The 21,950-nt window shown below is 45.8% G+C and overlaps 1 protein-coding gene across 1 annotated transcript in view; it reads left to right on the forward strand.

Moving 5' to 3' along the window:
- The window catches only part of arb2a (ARB2 cotranscriptional regulator A), a gene marked incomplete at its 3' end in the record, with an annotated part of 273,502 nt that overhangs the window by 165,721 nt on the left and 85,831 nt on the right, over positions 1-21,950 (forward strand). The window lies entirely within an intron of this gene.

Genomic DNA, 21,950 nt, shown 5'->3' on the forward strand with positions numbered 1-21,950 from the left:
AGGATCTATTGAATGTGACAAACATTGAGCATGACATATTGAGCCTACACAAGTATGGCATTCCCTATAGAACCTCTACCTTCACATTTAGTAGATCCTGTGATATTTTGTGGCCAGATGTAATTTCCTGGGGTCTAGTAGGACTATAGTAAATATTAATAAAGACATCGCAGTGACATTTTGTAAAAAAAAATGCTAAAATCCCTAAAACAAAAGAAAGCAGCAAATTAAATAATAATAAATAAATAAAACTAAAGTTGGCCTTTAAACACTGCTTCAAATTACTGCATGGGGTCCCACAAGGGTTTATCCTAGACCCTGTCATTTTTCTCCCCTTCACACCAAATATCTTTGACAAAAATTGCCGATCTGCAATCTCACTATGAGCTTGTAGATCAGCTATGTTCACCTAATGTTCATGCCAGAATAGGGACAAACTTTTTGAATCTTGCTGTGCAGGCATGTGCCATCTTGAACTCACATATAGACACGTGGTAGAGAGACAGACACACAAACACGCACACATGCACGCACGCACACACACACACACACACACACACACACACACACACACACACACACACACACACACACACACACACACACACACACACACACACACTCACAAATATGATTTGCAGAGTGATTGTGCCGTAGAAGCATGCTCTTATTTAAAAATGGATTTGCAAAGGATTTCGTCTCTATAGGGACATTTCAACCGTCCATTGTTGCTCGGGGACCTGGAAACCGTGTCAACATCGACTCGCCTCAAACAATCTGAAGAGACATCTGAGCTGGTGATGACGGGTGTTTGTTTGTACCTAGAACTAGTTAATTAAGAGCTGTAGTATATACAGTTGGAGGCCATCGATATTGTCCTTTTCTTTTTGCTGAGGTTTGCGTGATCTGCGCAAAAGGACAGTTAACCCATTTTGGGCGGGAACCCCTTTTGGTGTTTTAAACATTGTTATAATTTAGCTATTAAAAAATAGCAGATCTACAAGCTCATAGCGCGCCACCGAGTGGCGCGCTACGAGCTTGTAGGTCTGCTATTTTTGAAAAATCGTGAAAATATTTATTTCAGAAAACTGGAGGATTTAGAAGGATTTTTTAAAATTTTGAGGTCAGGCCTAAATGGGTCAAATGATAAGGGACAATATCGGTGGCACCCAACTGTAGCTGTAGTTTCTCAGGGCAACAGTTAAAACTCCCCAACACTCAGGGCACTGTTTTGCTTCTGTATAAAGATCCACGTTGGGCCTATACACATGGAATCATATAACCCCAGGAGGTCCTTGAGCTGCATGGTTTCCCCAGCCAAAGGACACTTTTTTTTCCAATTGTTCATGTTGTTCATGAGGTGACAGCACTTCATTAGACCCCTTGGTGTGGTCGTTATGTGCAATGATGTCTTCCCTTTGTATTTAGGGTTTCTTCCTGGAGGCTGAAACCTTGACAGTCAAACGTGCCAATGGAAAAAAAAAACAGTAATATAGTGACATCACACTATCAGCCCCTCCCCCTTTATCACCACCCATCACCACCCACACCAGGCAAACCAGGCTTACTTAAAGGGGAATACCACTCATTTTCAACATTTTACCATGTCATTAATATGCCTTAGAGGTGTTGTGTGGAAACTATAAAAAAGACCCCCCCCTTCTGTGTTTCCTAGAAAAATCATTAACAAAAAAATCATTAACATGGTGAATCACATCTTGATGACATCATCAAGATGTGATTCACCATGTTAATGATTTTTTTCAGACCTACAGTTCTAGGAAACACAGAACAGGGGGACTTTTTAATTATTTCTACACAACAGCTCTAAGGTATATTAATGACATAGTAAAATGTTGAAAATGAGTGGAATGCCCCTTTAATGAACTGGTGGAACTGAATGGCTGGAAAATGGAAATTAAGAGTTTACATAGTACACATAGTGCATGCATACACTTTCCTTAATGATTATATCTGGTTTCAGTATTTATTTATGATGTATTTTCGCTATTATTAAGGTTATTGTCGCTTTCAATTTGTATTGGAGGTGGGGAGGGGTTGGCGGGGCGGGGGTCCCGAGACACGGCCAAAGCATTTCCGGGGGGTCCCCCAGCCAAAAACGTTGAGAACCCCTGGCCTAATATATACGACAATTTGGGGGTCCTTGACATGAAACTGTTTGAGAACAACTGATATAAAACACACCCGAAGATAATGAGGCCTTTGGAGTATTCCTCTATACGTTTATCCTCGTGTCTTGCTTATTAATTTCTTCCCGGCGTCCATCCTGTCTCCTACATCTGCTAATCCTTCTCCCGCCGTGCGTGGCTTCCTGTCGCCGTGCCCCGCTCTCCGCAGTGGTCTCTCAACCACCATGATGTCATCACAGACACCTTCTCCTGTCCCCGCGCGCCCTCTCTCTCTCTCTCTCTCTCTCTCTCTCTCTCTCTCTCTCTCTCACCCCGCTGGTCGTTTCAACCCGATGATGTCACCGACCGACCGACATCTTGACAATGTGTCCTTAATGTGGGATTATAGTGACGAGAGGTGTGATCCTGGTCGTGACTGCGATGAGAGACTTGCGTGCACCCGCACACCCGCACACAAGCATGCACGCAAGACATTCTTACGGATACACACTTAACCACTTGGACCCTATATGGTCGACTGGCGTCCCTCAGGGCTCTATGCTAGTGTTGTTTCTGTTTTCTGTTATGCTGCATTCACAAAGTTTCAAAGATAATCTATACCATTCATTTTCGATGGAAGCCAGCGACATGAAGATACAAACATACACCGGACGTTTGTAGTTGTTGCACAAGCTACAAATAGTCGAGCTGCTTTGAACTTCAGATACAAACATACAAATACGCAGTGTAGTTTTGCATGTGCCCGTCTGAACGCAGCATTGTTGTGGGGAAAGGTTTTGTAGATCTGCTTTTTTTTTTGAATAAAACGTTTTTAACTCAAATCTTTGTTTCCGAGGGGGGTCCCTGAAACAACATATTTTCAGATGGGGATCGGCGGCCAATTACATATATTTTTGGGGGTCCTTGACATGAAAATGTGTGAGAACGACTGACAGAAAACTGTCACGATTTAGTAGGCATTTTGTACAATCGACCTCAGGTCTAAATGGGTTAAGGTGGAATGTGAACCTTCTCTTGGTAGACACGTGCGGGCTACAGCACATGCCTACACGCACGCACACACACACACACACACACGCACACACACACACACACACACACACACGCACACACAGCCATCCACGTCTTCGCGCCCACGCGCGTCCCTCATCTCTCGTGTCCATCGTGCAGGTGGTCCTGTGGGCAGCTCCGTCTGTGCCCAAACCCCCTCGGTGACATCACATGAGTGACCGTGCGGGTCACATGCGCCCACGGCGCGCCATGTCTCCGAACACATCCGTCATATCGGACATCTCATCTGTCGGCTGAAGACACAGCGTTCCTCGCCAAGCCGAGTGGGCGGGCGGGCGGACAGGCAGGCGGGCAGGCAGGCGGGCAGCTTTAACGTCTTCCCAGTGTGAATCACTTGTCTTGAAAATGTCACCTAGCCGTCGATACAGAACGTGCACGGCCGTTTCATGTTCAAATGTCAGGCTTTTTTTTTTGCCGTCTTCTTCCACCCCCCGCCCTTCCACCCCCCCTCCCTCTTGTCATTGTCATTTTGTTAAATGTCTCTTCGTAGGTTTTCGACAGTCGGGGTTAAAAGACGCAACCTATTTTGACCCCGGGATCCCGAACTTTGCTCCTGCAGAACTCTCTCTCTGTGTGTGTGTGTGTGTGTGTGTGTGTGTGTGTGTGTGTGTGTGTGTGTGTGTGTGTGTGTGTGTGTGTGTGTGTGTGTGTGTGTGTGTGTGTGTGTGTGTGTGTGTGTGTGTGTGTGTGTGTGTGTGTGTGTTTACGCTTAGGACAACGGGAGCCCGTTGGCGTCTCTGTGAGCGTGGAATGCGGTGTTGACTCGTGCGTGCGTCAACGTTTGCTATTGACTTTTGGGGTGACTTTAACCTTGCTGAAAAGGAGGAGAGCGCGCTCGGTCGGCCTGTTAGCGTTCAGCTGCCAGCTCAGCTTGTGTCTGGTCCTTTTTATTTGGGGGGGGGGGGGGGGGGTCGGGGTGGGCGGGTGGAGGCTCCACGTGTCAAAGGTTGGCCAGCCAGTCTTTGTGGTCCTGGGCTGCCTGGCAGGCTCATGGGCAGCGGCCATTGTGGACAGAGTCGCAGCGGAGGTGAGGAGGTTGAGGGAAGGCTGTCAGGGCCGCTGTGACCCTGCCACACACACGCACGCACGCACACACACGTGCATACTCTTACCATAGCAACACAGACAAAGATATTGACAGCAGCATTAGAGGACACTGTTGGAAGCTGTGTGTGCGTGCGTGCGTGCGTGTGTGCGTGCCGGTCTGTCTGTCTGTCTGTCTGTCTGTCTGTCTGGGGGAAATATGCGTTGACCACAGTGTCTCATCAGCAGAAAATAGACCATTTGTTGTCACGTTGCTGTTTCTCTCTCTCTCTCTCTCTCTCTCTCTCTCTCTCTCTCTCTCTCTCTCTCTATCTCTATCTCTCTCTCTCCCCCCACGTTTCCAGGTTAGGCCGAAAGTGTTATGTCCATCATTGATAAGAATTACGACGTTGGTGGTTTCACCGACCGTTGAGTTGGGAGGTTCAGTCAGATGTGATTTGTAATATGTTTCATTGGTTCGATTGTTGTGAAACACACACAGAAACGTAAATGGTGTTCAATAGCACTGATGTATAAAATAAAATAAAATGATATTCAAGGTACCAAGTTATAAAAAGAGAGTGGAGTTAGAAACAGGGCTTGTTGTGAAGGAGAGTAGAGAGAGAGGGGGTTAGAGAGAGTGCCTCTCTCTCTCTCTCTCTCTCTCTCTCTCTCTCTGACACACACACATCACATGCAGTGTGTCCAGCGCTGTAGTGTGGAGCCAGGATTTTTGAGGCCTGAGGCTACTGGACCGCTGTAGCGCATAACATGTGATCACACGTGTGTGTGTGTGTGTGTGTGTGTGTGTGTGTGTGTGTGTGTGTGTGTGTGTGTGTGTGTGTGTGTGTGTGTGTGTGTGTGTGTGTGTGTGTGTGTGTGTGTGTGTGTGTGTGTGTGTGTGTGTGTGTGTGTGTGTGTGTGTGTGTGTGTGTGTGTGTGTGTGTGCGTGCGTGCGTGCGCGCGCGCGTGCGTGCGTGCGTGCGTGCGTGGCTGCGTGCACGTTTTTTGGCAGAGTCTATCCGATCCTCCTAATCAAAAGTGAAGTTACGCCACTAGAAACATGACACACTGATGGAGAGACAGACAGGCAGTGTCTTTACTTTCCTCTGTTTGTATACTGCCATGATGTCTGTCTGTCTGTCTGTCTGTCTGTCTCCGTGTATAGTGCCAGAGGGATGGAGGGATGGATGGTGAACATCTCTGTTCTGTTTCTCAGAGTGATAAAAATGGACCTGTAATTTCACAGCGTCGCCATCCGTTCGTTCCTCCCTTTATCCCTCTCTCGTCTTCTGTCCTCTTTCATTCCTCCCCTGGTACTGCTGCTCCCTTCCTCTTTCTCTCTCTCTCCCTTCTTTCAAAAGGAATGCCCCCCCACCCCCCCCCCCCCCCCACACACACACACACACCCCCACACCCCCACCCCAGAAGGTCAGTGGTCCGCTGTTGGCAGACAGACGGGCACACTGGCACACATTTATCAGTTAGCAGCACTGGTGAAATATGCAGATAAAACAGAACAAATGTGCTGGAAGGGCTGTACGCGTGCACGTGTGTTTGCACGCACGCACGCACGCGCGTTTTGTGCGTGCATGCGTACTGTCTGAGTGGCTAGAGGATGCTATTTCATTGGTGTTGCCAAGACCTTCCTTGACATGTAAACATTGCAGATGTGAGACGCACCCTGGCTGAGCCCCGTTTCCAGACAGTATAGAGACAGAGAGACAGAAGCAGGCAGGGAGGGGCGAGAGAGAGAGAGAGAAGAGGGTCTTCATTGGAAACAGGAATAAGAACTGTGTTGTCAAATAAGTCAAAAAGTGGACAGCATGCAGAGATTAGAGAAGATCGCTCAGGTTCAACACATGCCCTACCCGAGTACACGCGTGCTCGCGTGCGTGCGTGCGCGCGCGCGCACACAACCGGCGCTGCCGGCGATTACTCATTGTTCGGGCTGATTATTAATTACGGAGGCGGAGCGGTTTGGAAGTAAACACTGACTAATGGCTAACAGAAGTGCGTTAATGTCTCACCTGTACTTTAATTACAGCTACAAGAGTCCTAGCACGGCACCGTAATGAACCCTAATGGACTGGAGGAGGAGGGGCGGGGAAAAAAACAATAGAAAATGCCTTTCTCTTCATTCGTGCAGCGTAAATGCACGTCGAGGTGATGTACAGTACCGTTGTTTTGTCACCGCAAGATGATTGATTGATTGATTGATTGAAATATGTATTAACAGTTTGCAGAATTACAGTACATTTCAAGCACAAACTCAATACAAAGACTGTTAACTGTGAGCGGACGACCCAATTAAGCGTTACACTTGTTTACAAGAGGGTCCACCTCTTCATCAAACCATTTAGAGACGTACAAATAGACACTTCTACTATGTCATCCAATCACGTCGTAGGGTTAGATATATCGTCTCTGTCGGGTGGAAACCTCATATGTCCAAAACTGGCCTGGCCAATCAGTAGCAGCTAGAGGCGGGATAGCTGCTGCTGATTGGCCAGGCCGTTTTGTGGCCGGGCATCAAGTCTGCCTGAGAGTTCCCAGATGGGAGCAGGAGGGGGGGAACCCAGTGTACTCTCTGCTGCCCCATCTGGCGGAGTCAGGCTAAGGGTAGGTACCCTCACAAAAAACATGCAGTAATCCTGGTCTCTAAATGACCTCCCCCTGGCCAGCCGGGGCGCCTGATGGAGGGGAAAGGAACTAGTCAGAATATCGTGTTCCTTACACGCGCTACGTCCGGCCCGGGGAAACTCCCCCCCCCTGTCAGGTGAAAAGAAGCCGCTTGGACTCCTCATGCATAGAAGGAAGCATGAGGCCAGTCCGCTGCCCTCCCCAGGTTGGCAGAGGAAGTGTAGCGCCCAGGATGACATTATAGATAATTGACACTGGGTGAAATAATGGGTTGCAAAGTCGTGGGATCAAAATAAAATAAAAAATATCTACAAGCTCGAAATGTGTCTCTTCGCACGGCGTTTCGAGAGTGCAGATCTTCTACTACTACCTTTGATGCTTCTGGGAGACGCTGTAGTATATGATCAATTAAGGCATTAAAAAATAGCAGATCTACAAGCTCATAGCGCGCCACCGAGTGGCGCGCTATGAGGTTGTAGGTCTGCTATTTTTGAAAAATCGTGAAAATGCGGCACAAATCTTTGAATATATATTCTTTCAGAGCGAACGTTTTATTTTGTCAATTAAGGCGTTCATTTATGGGGGAAAACCCCAACAAAAAGGTGGAATATGCCCTGACAGCAGCGATAGTTTATCTGCATGCTATCTTGGATTCTGATGCCAGTTCAACTCGTAATCCCATCAGTGTAGTTTGTGATCCGACCATGGATTTGCTGCAACTTGAATCATAGTAACTGGAACTGACAATTTGAATTGGGTATCACGAGTTGGAACTGGGATCACGAGTTGAAGTGGGATCACCTCCCCCGATCCAACCGCCATACACATCAGGATGTCAACACCTCTGTGCCTCTCACGCGCACACGCACGCGTGCACAGCCACACACACACACACATGCACGCACACACAAACACTTTCACATATACAGACACACACAGTCTGATTGATGTTTGTCTGCTGACTTAGGCTTCCAGAGGAAACTGGGCCTCAGTCAAACTCGAACCTCATCCCTTCCACACGCTTGTTTTTTCAGCTTGGTGGAAGTCCCTCCGCCTCATCGCATGAAAAGAGGATGTGTATGTGTGTGTGTGTGTGTGTGTGCGTGCATGCGTGCGTGTGCGCACGTGCACATTTCCATGTTTGCGTAGCCAGACCGGCACACGTCCCTCTAGAGTTGCAGGAAATGGACAGGTAAACGGTGATGAACTGGACTTGACTTCTGACCCAGATCTACCGCAGATGGGATGTTATGCTGCCGTCTGGGATGGCGCACAGGGTGACGGAGCTGTCACCGCTGCGCGCGGCGCGTGGAAAACGCTGACACACGACGCCTGAGGGGGGGGTTTGTTCCGTCTATCGGAGCGAGAACCAGAACCCGGTATTAATTCCTGATTAGCGAGATGGAATAACAGCTGGGTTTGTTATCGGAGGATCACAGATGATCCCCGTCATCAATATTACAGATCATCATTGTAGCAAGTCATTATGGCCCCGAAGGCCAATTCACACGAAACATGAAAGGACTCGTATTTTCCATGATGAGTTTGTGAGTGAGGACACTCGTCTTCGCGCGGTCATCTTTTCCCCCTTTGAAGTGATCTCTCCTCTTGATGTCTCGCGACGATCTGTCATCCTCCTGGTGTGCTTGTAGAGGGACGGGCGGGACGCGGCGGCTCTCTGTGCATGTCGTTGCCACGCGGCTGTATTGACACCTAAATCATACATACATGGTATGGGCAACTGGTGGTTTCAATTCCAAACATGCAAACAGGACCCGCTTTAATTTCTGTAGTCTACTGCAGGGGTTCTCAATGTTTTTGGCCGGGGACCCTTCGGAAATGCTTTGGCAATGTCTCGGGACCCCCGCCCCGCCCCCTCCCGACCCCCAATATAAATTGACTGCTACAATAACCTTAAACCATTTTGGGCGGGAACCCCTTTTGATGTTTTAAGCATTGTTATAATTTAGCTATTGAAAAATAGCAGATCTACAAGCTCGTAGCGCGCCACCGAGTGGCGCGCTACGAGCTTGTAGGTCTGCTATTTTTGAAAAATCGTGAAAATAATATTTTAAAAAAAAATCTTTTTTTTTTATCTTTTTTTTGAAAATAATTTGGGGACCCCCCAAAATAATTTGGCGACCCCCCGAGGGGTCGCGACCCACGGGTTGAGAACCCCTGGTCTACTGTATATTTGCACGCAGCCTGCCACAACCGTAGAAAACTGTGTTAAATGAATCGTCTTATAGCCTACCAGAAACGTAGCTGCTGTACGTTATCCAGGGGTTTATATTCTTTAATCCATGTTTTGATCCGATCGTATCGTTAGCCACCGTTCGTTAGCACAACAGTCCAAGTGGGACAGTGGCTGCGGCCATTTTGAAGATGCGTGCGCATTCACTTGCAATCAATGGTCCGCATTCAAATGCCTGTATCTCCAAATCGGCGCAATGAATGTCGTTTCTGGTGAAAACAAGGTTTTTCAACGGCCGACAGCAGGCGCTGTGATACTCGCGGCCGGGTTTTTTCTGCACAGAGCGAGAGAAAAACAACCGGTCAAGACAGCACACACGGCATTTTGTCATTGTAACATGCGGTTACGGATATTTGGTTCTTCAAAATAAGTGTTACGCGCGATAAAACCTTGACAATGCGTGATTTAATGCTGACGGCAAGACGGTTAGTAGCTTAATGAGGATAGTATATACACATTTTATACTTTAACTTTTTATTGTCCAATGTATTCGTATTCAAGTTCAAAAAGGTAACATAAGTATTTGAAATTAAATGGAAATGTTACTTTTCAGGATTCCAATTAAAAAATAGCAAAAACAAATATTCAGGATTCCAATTCAAAAATAGCAGGTCTACAAGCTCAAAAGGTGTCGCTCTGCGATGCGTTTCGAGCTTGTAGATCAGCTATTTTGGCTACCTTTGTGTGACATAGAATGACAAAGTAGGCTAGGGCATTAATTACGATCATAGTTAAAGTACCGAGATAAGAGGTGTATGCAATGTGGCCCTCTGGAGTGAGTGTGGAAATATACAGTTGGAGGCCATCGATATTGTCCTTTTCTTTTTGCTGAGGTTTGCGTGATCTGCGCAAAAAGACTGTTAACCCATTTTGGGCGGGAACCCCTTTTGGTGTTTTAAACATTATGTTATAATTTAGCTATTGAAAAATAGCAGATCTACAAGCTCATAGCGCGCCACCGAGTGGCGCGCTACGAGCTTGTAGGTCTGCTATTTTTGAAAAATCGTGAAAATATTTATTTCAGAAAACTGGAGGATTTAGAAGGATTTTTTTAAATTTTGAGGTCAGGCCTAAATGGGTCAAATGATAAGGGACAATATCGGTGGCACCCAACTGTAAGAGGTGTATGCCATGTGGCCCTCTGGAGTGAGTGTGGAAATATAGTGGCCCTCGACCTCCATCATCAAAGATGCCCTCACCTGGCAAATCGTTGGCTCATCCGACTCCGCTGTGCAGTCCACCTCAGACGCTGCACTCTTCACTCACTCCACTCCAAACTTCAACACACTCTCTTTGCTCCGTTTTTGGATCCCCTCGACTGACGGAATGAAAGTTTGATGCACTTGTGTGAATGCAGCTCAATTTTCACCTGCCTTTCGAGAGGCTATATCGATCTCTCTTATAGTCTTGTGCAACCCTCTCAGACCACACAGCCTTCATTCTCCATTCCTCTTTAAAGTGGAGATGGAGGCTAAACATCTTTGATCCATGGGTCTGAGTTCAAGCCGGCCGTCAGACCCCCGGTCCATGTGGACCCCGACTCCATGTGCAATGAGAGGAAAGTTTAAAGGCAGGCTGGCTGGCTGGCAGCAAGTTGTACTCTCTCTCTCTGACTGACTCGGAGTCTGAGTCTGACTCTCCTTTCCTCTCCCCCCCTGTGTTTATTTCCCCCTTCTGCAAGATAGCATGATGTTGTCCTGGTGATGAGGTCATATTCAAGGCACCAAGTTATAAAAAGAGAAGGAGAGTGGAGTTAGAACAGGGCTTGTTGTGGAGGAGAGTAGAGAGAGAGAGAGGGTTAGTGGGAGTGGGAGTGGAGGAGAGAATTGAGGGTTAGAGAGAGTGTCAGCTCTGTACAGGAGATCTCCTTAGCTATTCCCTTTGTTTTCTCTCTCTTATGGATTTTTTGATTCCTGTTTTGCAGACATCGAAACAGCCGGGCTATACAGAGCTTTGTGTCGTGACACAGCTGTGGGGAGAAAGTAAAGCCTCACATCTCCAACAGAAAGTCTGTCCGGTCTGGGAGGAACCCAAGTTAACGCTACGTTGTTTTGGCATGACCGCGTGTAGCCATATCAGCTATATTGTTGCTTCCGGCGAGAGAGTGTGTATTTTTTCAATGAATGGCCTATTTTATACTTTGTTGCGTTGACTGCGACGCACAAAAGTATAGCCAAAGCCGCTTGTAAAATATGTGTGTTCCCTGGTTACTTCCTGGGACATGACGTGACAAACAGGATACACAATAACATACGTACAGTTGGGTGCCACCGATATTGTCCCTTATCATTTGACCCGATTAGGCCTGACCTCAAAATTTTGAAAAATCCTTCTAAATCCTCCTGTTTTCTGAAATAAATATTTTCACGATTTTTCAAAAATAGCAGACTGGCGCGCTACGAGCTTGTAGATCTGCTATTTTTCAATAGCTAAATTATAACATAATGTTTAACCCATTGATACCTGAGGCTGAATCTGGGAACGCCTTCTAGGGCCTGACCTAAGGTTTCTGAAAACCTTCAAATTTTGATTCATTATTTTTTTAAATAGTTATGTTTTTTCAAAAATAGCAGACCTACAAGTTCATAGCGCGCCACTCGGTGGCGCGCTATGAGCTTGTAGATCTGCTATTTTTCAATAGCTAAATTATAACAATAGCTGATGAGACACAGAGAGAGCGCCGGCATCAAGGGTAGAACAACGTATAGGTTGCACCAGGCATCAATGGATTAAAACACCAAAAGGGGTTCCCGCCCAAAATGGGTTAACTGTCCTTTTGCGCAGATCACGCAAACCTCAGCAAAAAGAAAAGGACAATATCGATGGCCTCCAACTGTATCAATCATATTCTCTTTATTGGTTATTATTGTGCTTAGGATTAAATGTAATATTTCAGTCTGAGCTTGATAAAACCAACGCGTCCAGTCAGAAATCTTCCATTATTTTCTTTGAGTTTTCAAAACCTCTGATGCCAAACAAAAGGCCTTGTACGTGCACGCATACTTCTCTTTTTTTGTTTGTTTGTTTGTTTGTTTTAGATCTACTACTTAAAGCTTTAAGCACACTTTGAAGCCAATACTTCTGTACTTTTACTCAAGCACATTTTGAGTTCCAGACTTTTACTTGTAACAGAGTACTTCTACATTGCAATAGTGATACTTTTACTTATGAGTATGAGTACCTTTCCCGCCCCTGCTCTCTCAGTCTCGTCCCCGTGCATGGTCTCTGGTGACAGGGCAATCTGTGCTGTCACGGAGGTTGCCAGCTCTCGGTGGACGCAACCCTTTGAATCAAAGACTTCGCCCTCTTTGATCACATCCCGGACGGGACTATCTTATCTTGCGTATCGATTCATCTGGTCTTGTCTTGTTCTCTGTGTGACTTGTATATATGCTGGCGGCTTGGATCAGTCACACAGATAGCGTCTTGGCCTGGGTCGATAGACAAAGACTTCACTAGCGCAGGTGTGTCGCCGTTTGTTTGTATTAATAGATGGAGGAAGTGACCTTGATCGATATGGCCGAGCTAATAATTTGGGCAAAGTTTGTAAGAACTTGTGCACTGCCGTGAAGTCTTTGGCAGTGATGTGGTCCACTTCAAGAAAACACTAGAACACATGTTCTACTGTACACAATTAAACGCCACATGCATGTGGCGTGAACTATAAAAATCACACCCGATGTGAAGTGAGGGGCGCTAATATATTAAAGTCTAACTCATGTTGATTGGTGCCAACATAAACGCCATTAACAGGTTCCGTCCATCCGACGTGTCCACACGTCCTAGGGAATCCAACCGACGGGTTGCAATGGCGTGTGTACACGTCCTAGTGCATCTTCAATGATATCAGGTGAGAGAATAATATTCTGATCTTTTTTTTCCTTTTGAATGGGACTCTAAGGCCACCGTACGCTTCACTCTTCGTTCATGCGCGGTCCTGTTTACTTCCCGCTTACCGCTGCAGAAAGAATGCCTCGTCTCTCCTAATCCAGGGCGCTCTTCATGGTTTTGATCTGATGGATATACTAAAGAATGCCTCGTCTCTCCTAATCCAGGGCGCTCTTCATGGTTTTGATCTGATGGATATACTAAAGAATGCCTCGTCTCTCCTAATCCAGGGCGCTCTTCATGGTTTTGATCTGATGGATATACTAAAGAATGCCTCGTCTCTCCTAATCCAGGGCGCTCTTCATGGTTTTGATCTGATGGATATACTAAGCGCTTCATTTCTGACTTCTCATCCGCCTCTCGTTCAAAATATAGCGCTTTGGATTATTTCGCGTAATTAGCGATATAATGGAAACGAGAGCAAGGTAAGCTAGCAAAGGGGGGGGGGGACGACGACTTGGTTGTAGATGCTACACCAGCTAACCCCACTTAGCCATCACCTCACTGTTTAGCAACCAGATTCCCTTTCCCACTGGCGCCAAACCCTCTGCCCCACCTTCCTCCTCTGGGTCACTCTTTCCTATGTCAATAGCAGCCACTGGCTTCTCCTCCCGACCATGATACAACTTCAACATATTTATGTGACACAACCTTTTCTTCTTACGTCTATCCGGAGTGTTAATGACATAATTCACCTCATTGATCTTCTCACCGATTACATAGGGTCCACTAAACCCAGCATGCAGGGGATCTCCCCTACGGTGGGGGACAGTGTGTTGGTAATGTTGCCTATTAGGCAACAGTACCAACACACTGTCCCCCACCTTAAAACTGCGTGTCTGGACTGTCTGGTCATATGTAGCCTTCATTTTCTCTTGGGCACCCCACAAATGCTCTCCCGCAATCCCACAGGTTGCCCTCAGTCTGGACTTAAACTTAAACTCTGGACTTAATCCAAGATGTTCACCTCTGTCTCCTGCCCAAGGAATGTCTCTTTTACCAACTTCAACGGTCCCCTTACTTCATGTCCAAACACCAGTTCAAACGGACTAAAGCCCGTTGACTCATTTACTGCATCCCTTGCTGCAAATAGCAGAAAAGGGATACCTCTATCCCAGTCACCTGGGTCTTCCACACAGTAGGTCCTAATCATAGTTTTCAATGTCTGATGGTGCCTCTCCAGGGCTCCCTGAGATTCTGGGTGGTAGATCGATGACTTCAGTTGTTTTATACCCAACTGGTACATGACCTCCTGAAACACTCCTGACATGAAGTTCGAACCCTGATCGGATTGGACCTCCTTCGCAATTCCATACTGGGTAAAGAACTTTAATAGTGCATCCAACACTGTTTTTGCTTTGATAATCCCCCTATTCCCTCAGGATATCTTGTTGCCACATCCATTATTGTGAGCAGATACTGATGCCCCCTTTTCGTTTTGGACACTGGCCCTACACAGTCTATCAACACTCTAGTAAAAGGCTCCTCAAAGGCAGGAATCGGAATAAGTGGTGCCTTGGGAATAACCTGATTTGGTTTTCCTCCCATCTGACAGGCGTGACATGTTTTACAGAAGCCGACTATGTCCTTATGCATCTTTGGCCAATAGAAATGTTGTTGCACCTTGACTTGTGTTTTCCTAATTCCTAAATGTCCCGCTGTCGGAACCTCATGAGCTAATTTAAGGATCGATAACAAGGTGGGAGCACCACCTGATACACATACCTTCCATTCCTGGTTAGCTGGACACTCCCTAGCCCTCCATTTTCTCATGAGTACCTCATTGTTCACATAAAATCACCCTGCTTCATTCTCCATTTCCTCCTGCGGCATCGCACCCTCATACAGTTTCATAGTGTCTGGGTCCTCCTGCTGGGCCCTCACTAAATCCCTGTGTGTAAGCGTCTTAATTGAGCCTTCCACATTTGCAAAGAAACACCTTGGCCACACTACTCCTGCCTCGTCTTCTACCTCCTCTTCTGTCGCCTGTCTAGCCTGTGCTCGTGTCACAACACAAGCGGGAAGTTATTCTGGAAATTTATCCTGTAACTCCTCAGTCTCCCTCGACACCGCTGGATTTGTAGTGGTTGTAGGGTTTGCAAACCATTGGCAACCATTCCCACAGACACAAGCCCACTCACCACTTTGGATTTTAATATAATAGGTACAGATGTAAACTCCCCTCCCACCCCTTTAATATCACTCGGTGGATAGGTACAGATGTAAACTCCCCTCCCACCCCTTTAATCAGAGCACATGTCTTGAGAAACGTTCCGTCATTCTCTCCAACATTTCCGATTAACAGACTGACTGGCTCCTGTGTCTCGCAACACTACTATGGAGCTCTCCTTTCCATCAACTATGACCGACCCTTCCGAAATGAACTCCTTGTACATTTCAAGAGTCCTCTCCTTCTCTTTTTCCTTCTCTGACTCAGAGCTCCTCGAAACCACCACCACTGGTCTCGCTCCACCTTCTCTTGCCACATAATTCCCGGAGGTGCTCCTGGCCTGTCTCCCTTCACCTTCGTCCCTACTCTGGAGCCTGAGACTCCAACCTCCTCCTGTACATCTTTGCACCCGCAACGTTTCTCCTATGCAACAATTCATATTCATCTGTTTATGCAAATTGTCTACTTTGTGATCCTCCAAATAAGTTTTCATCTTTGTGGGCATACTATTTTTTTAAACTCCTGTTAGGATAAGCTGCCTAAGTTTACTATACTCTTGATTTACATTTTGGGCCCGACACCACCTATCGAATGCCATCTCCTTTTGTCTGGCAAAAAAAAATGCTGGCGATATGATTTGGGGACTAACTCGTAAGCACCCAAAACGATCCTTTTTACTGTCTGATAGTCAGCTGATCTTTCCTCATCTAGAGCTGCATACACCTCTTGAGCTTTGTGCCAACAGCGCCCAACATTCTGGGGTCCACTTTAAGCTGTTTGCCACTTTCTCAAATGACAGAGAAAATACATCCACTTCTTGTTCACTAAACGTGGGCACGAGACATATATTACGCCCCACATCAAATACTCTCATTTCTTCCAGCACTGTGCTCCAATTTCTTAATTACCAATTTGACCCGCAGTTTTTCTCTCCCTAAAGCAATACGTGCAAGCTCACTCTTCTCTTTCTTTGATTCCTACTTGTTCAAGCGCCACTCTTTGTAACTCTACGGCTGTCGAGTGGCATTATCAAGCGGCTCTCCCCCCACCCGTTGCACCAATACCTCCACCATTTCCCCCTTCTTCATCTCAGGCGCTAACCGCGCTAAATAATCAGCCACTAGCCGCAACTCCTTTCTTCAGGTCATACCACTCGCTGAGTTTGCGCACTTTTCCTAAAAACGTCTGTAAATTCGTAATAAAATGTTTCCTTTAACTGGTCTTTTTTAACACCTAGATTATTTCCCAACTAACTAGATATAAAGGTTCAGTATAGACGAGCCCCCATTCTGTTGTTCCTATGGCTCGAAGCGAGGTGCTGGATCTGTCGCAGTTCAGTTGCGGGGATAACAACCCGCGTGGTTATTATTTTTATTGTTTTCTTCTTTTTTTTCTCCCGTAGGGTTTTTTCTATTTTTTATGTATTAGTCTTTGATGCACCACACCGACACGGGATGTCAACAAGGGACCATCAGTAACCTTCCCCAATGCGTGAAGCTCCACTACTCTCAACCCACCCGTGAACTATAAGCCTCCGTAGGACAGCGCTATCCATCCGCCGCTTATCTTCTGGTTCCGGTGCCGTTGAGTTGTGGCCTCCGTATGTATGGGTCGTTATTAAGTCGAGTCCTCAAAACACTCGCCTCACTCACGAACCACCATGCTGTCCAAACATGTCCTTCTTCTCTCGTCCCGTTGTGATGACGTCCATTTATGACGTCGTACCTTCAGTGGCCGGCCTCCCAACGTTGTGACGTAGAGACGGTGCCAACATAATAAACAAAATAAACAAACCATGTGTGCAGGATGTGGAATGATATATGTATATGTGAAACCCTCTGCTGCCCCAGAGCACAATATCCTAACACTTTACAGTTTCAGATAGTTGACAGGCATACATACACACATACAGTACATACAAGGTATACTGCGTGTTCTTCCCCGACGGCGAGCGGACGGCGCTGTGGTTCCTCAGTATGTTTAACCCATTTTTACCTGAGATCAGATTCTAAAAATGTCTTCTACATCCTGACAGTTTTCTGAAAAAGCTATGTTTCTATGTCGGTCGTTCTTCAATTTTTCAAAAATAGCAGACCTACAAGCTCGTAGCGCGCTATGAGCTTGTAGATCTGCTATTTTTCAATAGCTAAAGCATAACATAATGCTAACACCAAAAGGGGTTCCCGCCCAAAATGGGATAATGTCTGTATCACTTACACACCGTGTTACTGTAGGGGAGATGCAGGCGAGCGTGCCGTTCATAATCACATGCCGGGCTTATTTAACGCTACCATTCCTTTTAACAGTTAGGGGCCTATTGTGGTGATTATGCTAAGCAGAGAGCATGTCTGGGAGAGGAACCCCCCCCCCGATAGGTAAACCCTGTCCAGGAGGCATTCTAATAGCGTAAGTGTTGCCACGTCTTTGCGAGAGAAATTAAGCAACCGGGTCAGTGGAAAATAAATCACACCCGATGTGAAGTGAGGGGCGCTAATGTATTAAAGTCTAACTCATGCTGATTAGGTGATGTAATGGTGATGTAAAACAAACGGTGCCAACACAAACATTAAACGCCATTAACAATAAAGACGCAATATGACGTAATGAGGCACATCATGACGTAAATGTTCCCTTCATTGCCAATGGCGTTTACAAAACAAACATTGAACTAAAGACACACATTAAACCTGTGTATAGGAGGGGATAGCACACCTCAAAAATCATACCCTATGAAGTGAGGGGCGCACTAATAATCGTACATCATCATCAAGAATGGTCCCATATTGGCCAAGGGTTCCCCCACGACATACATATTTAAACATTTAACCGACGCACAGACATAATCCAGAGAGCGACTTACAGTAAGCAAGAACAACACAAGGTGATACATCAAATACACGGAAATAGTAAACTCAAGGACCTATCATCAGTCTAACAGTACAATATCCAAAGAAAATCTATAATCTGTACATAAATAACCATGAACGCTGTGCTGTGCTGTGCTGTATACATATGCCGATTTGTTCAGACACATATGACGTAAGTTCTCCGTTCATTGACAATGGCATTTTTAATGTTTGTTCAGACAACACAAACATGAAAGCTGTTTAGCTGTTAATTCCCCCCCCCCCCCCCCCCCCCCCCCCCAAATAAAACAAAATAAAAAGCGCCTAATGGGCCACATGAGTGCTTTAAAGCTCCAAACACCGTGTGCTGTTTGAAAATAGGCGATCTACAAGCACACAACGCGGCGTGGCGTTTTGTGCGCTCGTATATGTGCTCTTTAAAAAGAAGAGGAAAAATTGTATCGTATAAATAGTGAAAATGTAGTGGAATATTTTTGTCAAATCATTTTAACAATAAAAAATCTGGTATGGGGGGAGGGGGGTCGCAGACAATCTTTTTGGCGGGGTCCTTCACATGAATTTGTTTGAGAAGCCAATATTTACCAGCATTTGCTTCTTTTGAGCTGGTTTTCCTATATACCTGGTTGCTTATTTCTCCCGCAAACTCTGGCAACACTGAGTCTCTCCATCAGCCCAGGAAGAGAAGAAGAAAGGAAGGAGGGAGGGGGTGGGGGGGGGGGGGGTAGGGGTGGGGTGGTGCGGGGGGAAGCCTGGCGTGCATAAATGAAAGTTCAACAGGGTTCAATGAAACACTTATACAATTTGCTGCAATATAGCAGGGTTTTTATAATCTCATTATCATCTTAGTGCCAGATTTGCCCATGAGGCCTGTTTCGTATTCCGCTCTCTTTATTAGCTCGCTACAGATTTTTGTCCATTTGTCCTGCCACTTTGCTCGCCCGACTCTCAGCCAATCGGAATCTCCCGACATCGCTCCGTTGTCGGGCGGAAACCTTGTATGTTTCAAAATCTGTTTTATTTTAAATTTAAGTTTTTTTTCTTTTTTTTTGGGGGGGGGGCTTTATTTAGATAGCACAGTGCAGGCCGGCATGCAACAGAGAGAGAGAGACAGGTAGTGACACGCAGTAAAGGTCGTCGATCAAACCGTCAGATAAGATCCGGTGTAGTTTTTCATTTTGTCACAAGTCATTGTAGTTGATGTTGCTACAGTACATATTTTATAAATATATTTAGAATACAAAAAAAACAACTTTGGTCAATAGAATCGGCCTCAGGTCTAAATGGATTAAGTTAAAAGAATTGCAATTGTTGTGAGCGTGTAGATCGGCTATTTTTGCTACTTGCGTGACACGCAGACACGCAGGTAAGATGAAGTACGGCGACTAATTTGTGAAAAACCATAAAAAGCTGTGATGTGGAGATGCCAGGTTTCTACCTGATATAAGCAACGATATGCACACCTCCTTTCTTTTCTTATCCCCCCCCCCCCCCCCCATACCTCCTGCCACATTATTTACGCTCGTTGGGACTGGGATTGGCCACAGGGCAGGCAGAAAGCAATTTACTGTACAGTTGGTTATAAGTTGTATTATTATTATTTATTTATTTTACTGTGGAAGTTATTTCATTTAGTCAACGTGACAGCGGCGGTGATATTTAAACCGTTTTATACGCGGTTCGACGTGACTCTCACCCACACAAGAGTTGAAACAACCCCCCCCCCCCCCCCCACGCCCACCTTCTCCCTCCACTAATGTGCTGTACTCTACTCTACTGTGCTTTACGGTGCGGTGCGGTGCTGCTGTGCTGTGCTGTGCTGTGCAATTTACAATTTAAACATTTAGCAGACGCTCAGACATAATCCAGAGAGCGACTTACAGTAAGCAAGAACAACACAAGGTGATACATCAAATACACGGAAATAGTCATCTAGGATAATAAGTAAACTCAAGGACCTATCATCAGTCCAACAGTAGGATATCCAAAGAAAATCTATAATCTGTACATAAATAACCATGAACGCTGTACTGTACTGTACTGTACTGTACTGTACTGTACTGTACTGTACTGTACTGTACTGTACTGTACTGTACTGTACTGTACTGTACTGTACTGTACTGCCTTACTTGACATTCCCAGTACAGTACAGTACAGTACAGTACAGTACAGTACAATTTGTATCCCCCCAGAACGGTGTTTCTAATCAACCACGAATGTTCAAGGCCAGGCTATACGCTTTCCCCCCCCCTTTCCTTTCCTTCCTGCCCGAGTGCACAAGGGTCAGATGGGGGAGCTAATGTACAGCGTACTGTTAGAGCAGACTCATAACCCCCCCCCCCCCCCCCCCCCCCCCCTCCTCCAAGGCTCTGCTCCAGAGTCCCTTCAAGCCTCTTAGTGGTGGTGGGTACTAGTGTCCATCCCCTGGTCACCGGGAGGGCAGACCCAGATTAGCGCGCGGTGGACATGGATCTCATTCGTCCATATGGTCTCTTCTCATTGAGTAGATATAGGCTCTAATCCGCCCCAGCCTTTACCCCTGACCTCGACATGTGGCCCACGCTACCGCTCCGAGGAGGAGGAGGAGGAGGAGGAGGGAGCGAGGCAGAGCAAAGCGTGCGCGTTCAGACCACATGTGACAGCGTCGACATCAAGAGGATCAACTGTAAAGATGCTTTAAGATGGCGGCGGAACGAGGCCAATGTACAACTTTCTGCTTCATTCTGTGTGTGTGTGTGTGTGTGGGGGGGGGGGGTCACCGTTCTGTACATTTTTGATAACAGCAAAAAAAAGTTGATATTTTTTTATCCTCAAGCTCAAATCGAGCTTGAGGATCTACTGCTTTTGATGCTTTTTGTGACAATGTACGATCAAGTAGGGGCTTCATTTAGGGGTGTGGGGGGGATTCTAACGCAAAATGTTTGAATATGGAGAAATAAGAAGTTTCTGCCTGAGGGCAACTATATAAGCCATACATATCTAACCATAATGCCATGCTGTAGTGGTTGATTTTGTGCTGGTTTTAGTGCATTCTCTGGCATGGTCTAAATCCAGTAATCCCCGTGGAGGTCAAATCCTAATCACTACTAGCATAATAATTCTGAGCAATCACCGTCATCAGTTCCATGGTCTGCAAGTCAACGCACCTGAAAATAGCCGATCTACAAGCTTATAGAGTGACTTTTTCCACCATTATTTTTTTTTTCTTTTGTGTGTAAATTTCTGGGAAATCTTTGAATTTGATAGTAAAGCAAGTTCACCCGAACTTTAACTCAAATACAGATTTGACGGAGCAACTTTCACCTGTATAGTTGAGAATCTGCTGTATACTTTGACTGGGGTCGAGTACTTCATTTTATTTCTGCCACTGCCCACAGGGTTCTGGGAACCATGGGGGAGTCCTTAACCCATTTTGCCCTGAGATCAGATTCTAAAAATGTCTTCTACATCCTGACAGTTTTCTGAAAAAGCTATGTTTCTATGTCAGTGGTTCTTCTCGGTGGCGCGCTATGAGCTTGTAGATCTGCTATTTTTCTTTTTTTTTTTTTTTTTCAATTTACGTTTTATTGAATTTTAATCAAACATACATGACAACGAAACGACTGACAATTGACAATACATACAACCGAAAACAAAACAAGACAATATACGAACAATACACACAAGGGGAGATGTCTGCCTCTCTTCTCGATCGATGATCATTCATAATACATAAGTACCTCAAACAGGTGCATATACAGGTTAAACAGGTCTAACTGAAACTATACAAAATCAGGTCTTATGGTAGAAACATGAGCAATCCATCTAAACCAGTTATCTGTGAAGACTTCAACTTGATCTGCTATTTTTCAATAGCTAAAGCACAACATAATGCTAACACCAAAAGG

The sequence above is a fragment of the Electrona antarctica genome (genome assembly GCF_951216825.1).
Source record: "Electrona antarctica genome assembly, chromosome: 12".
In the NCBI taxonomy this organism is placed as follows: Eukaryota; Metazoa; Chordata; class Actinopteri; order Myctophiformes; family Myctophidae; genus Electrona; species Electrona antarctica.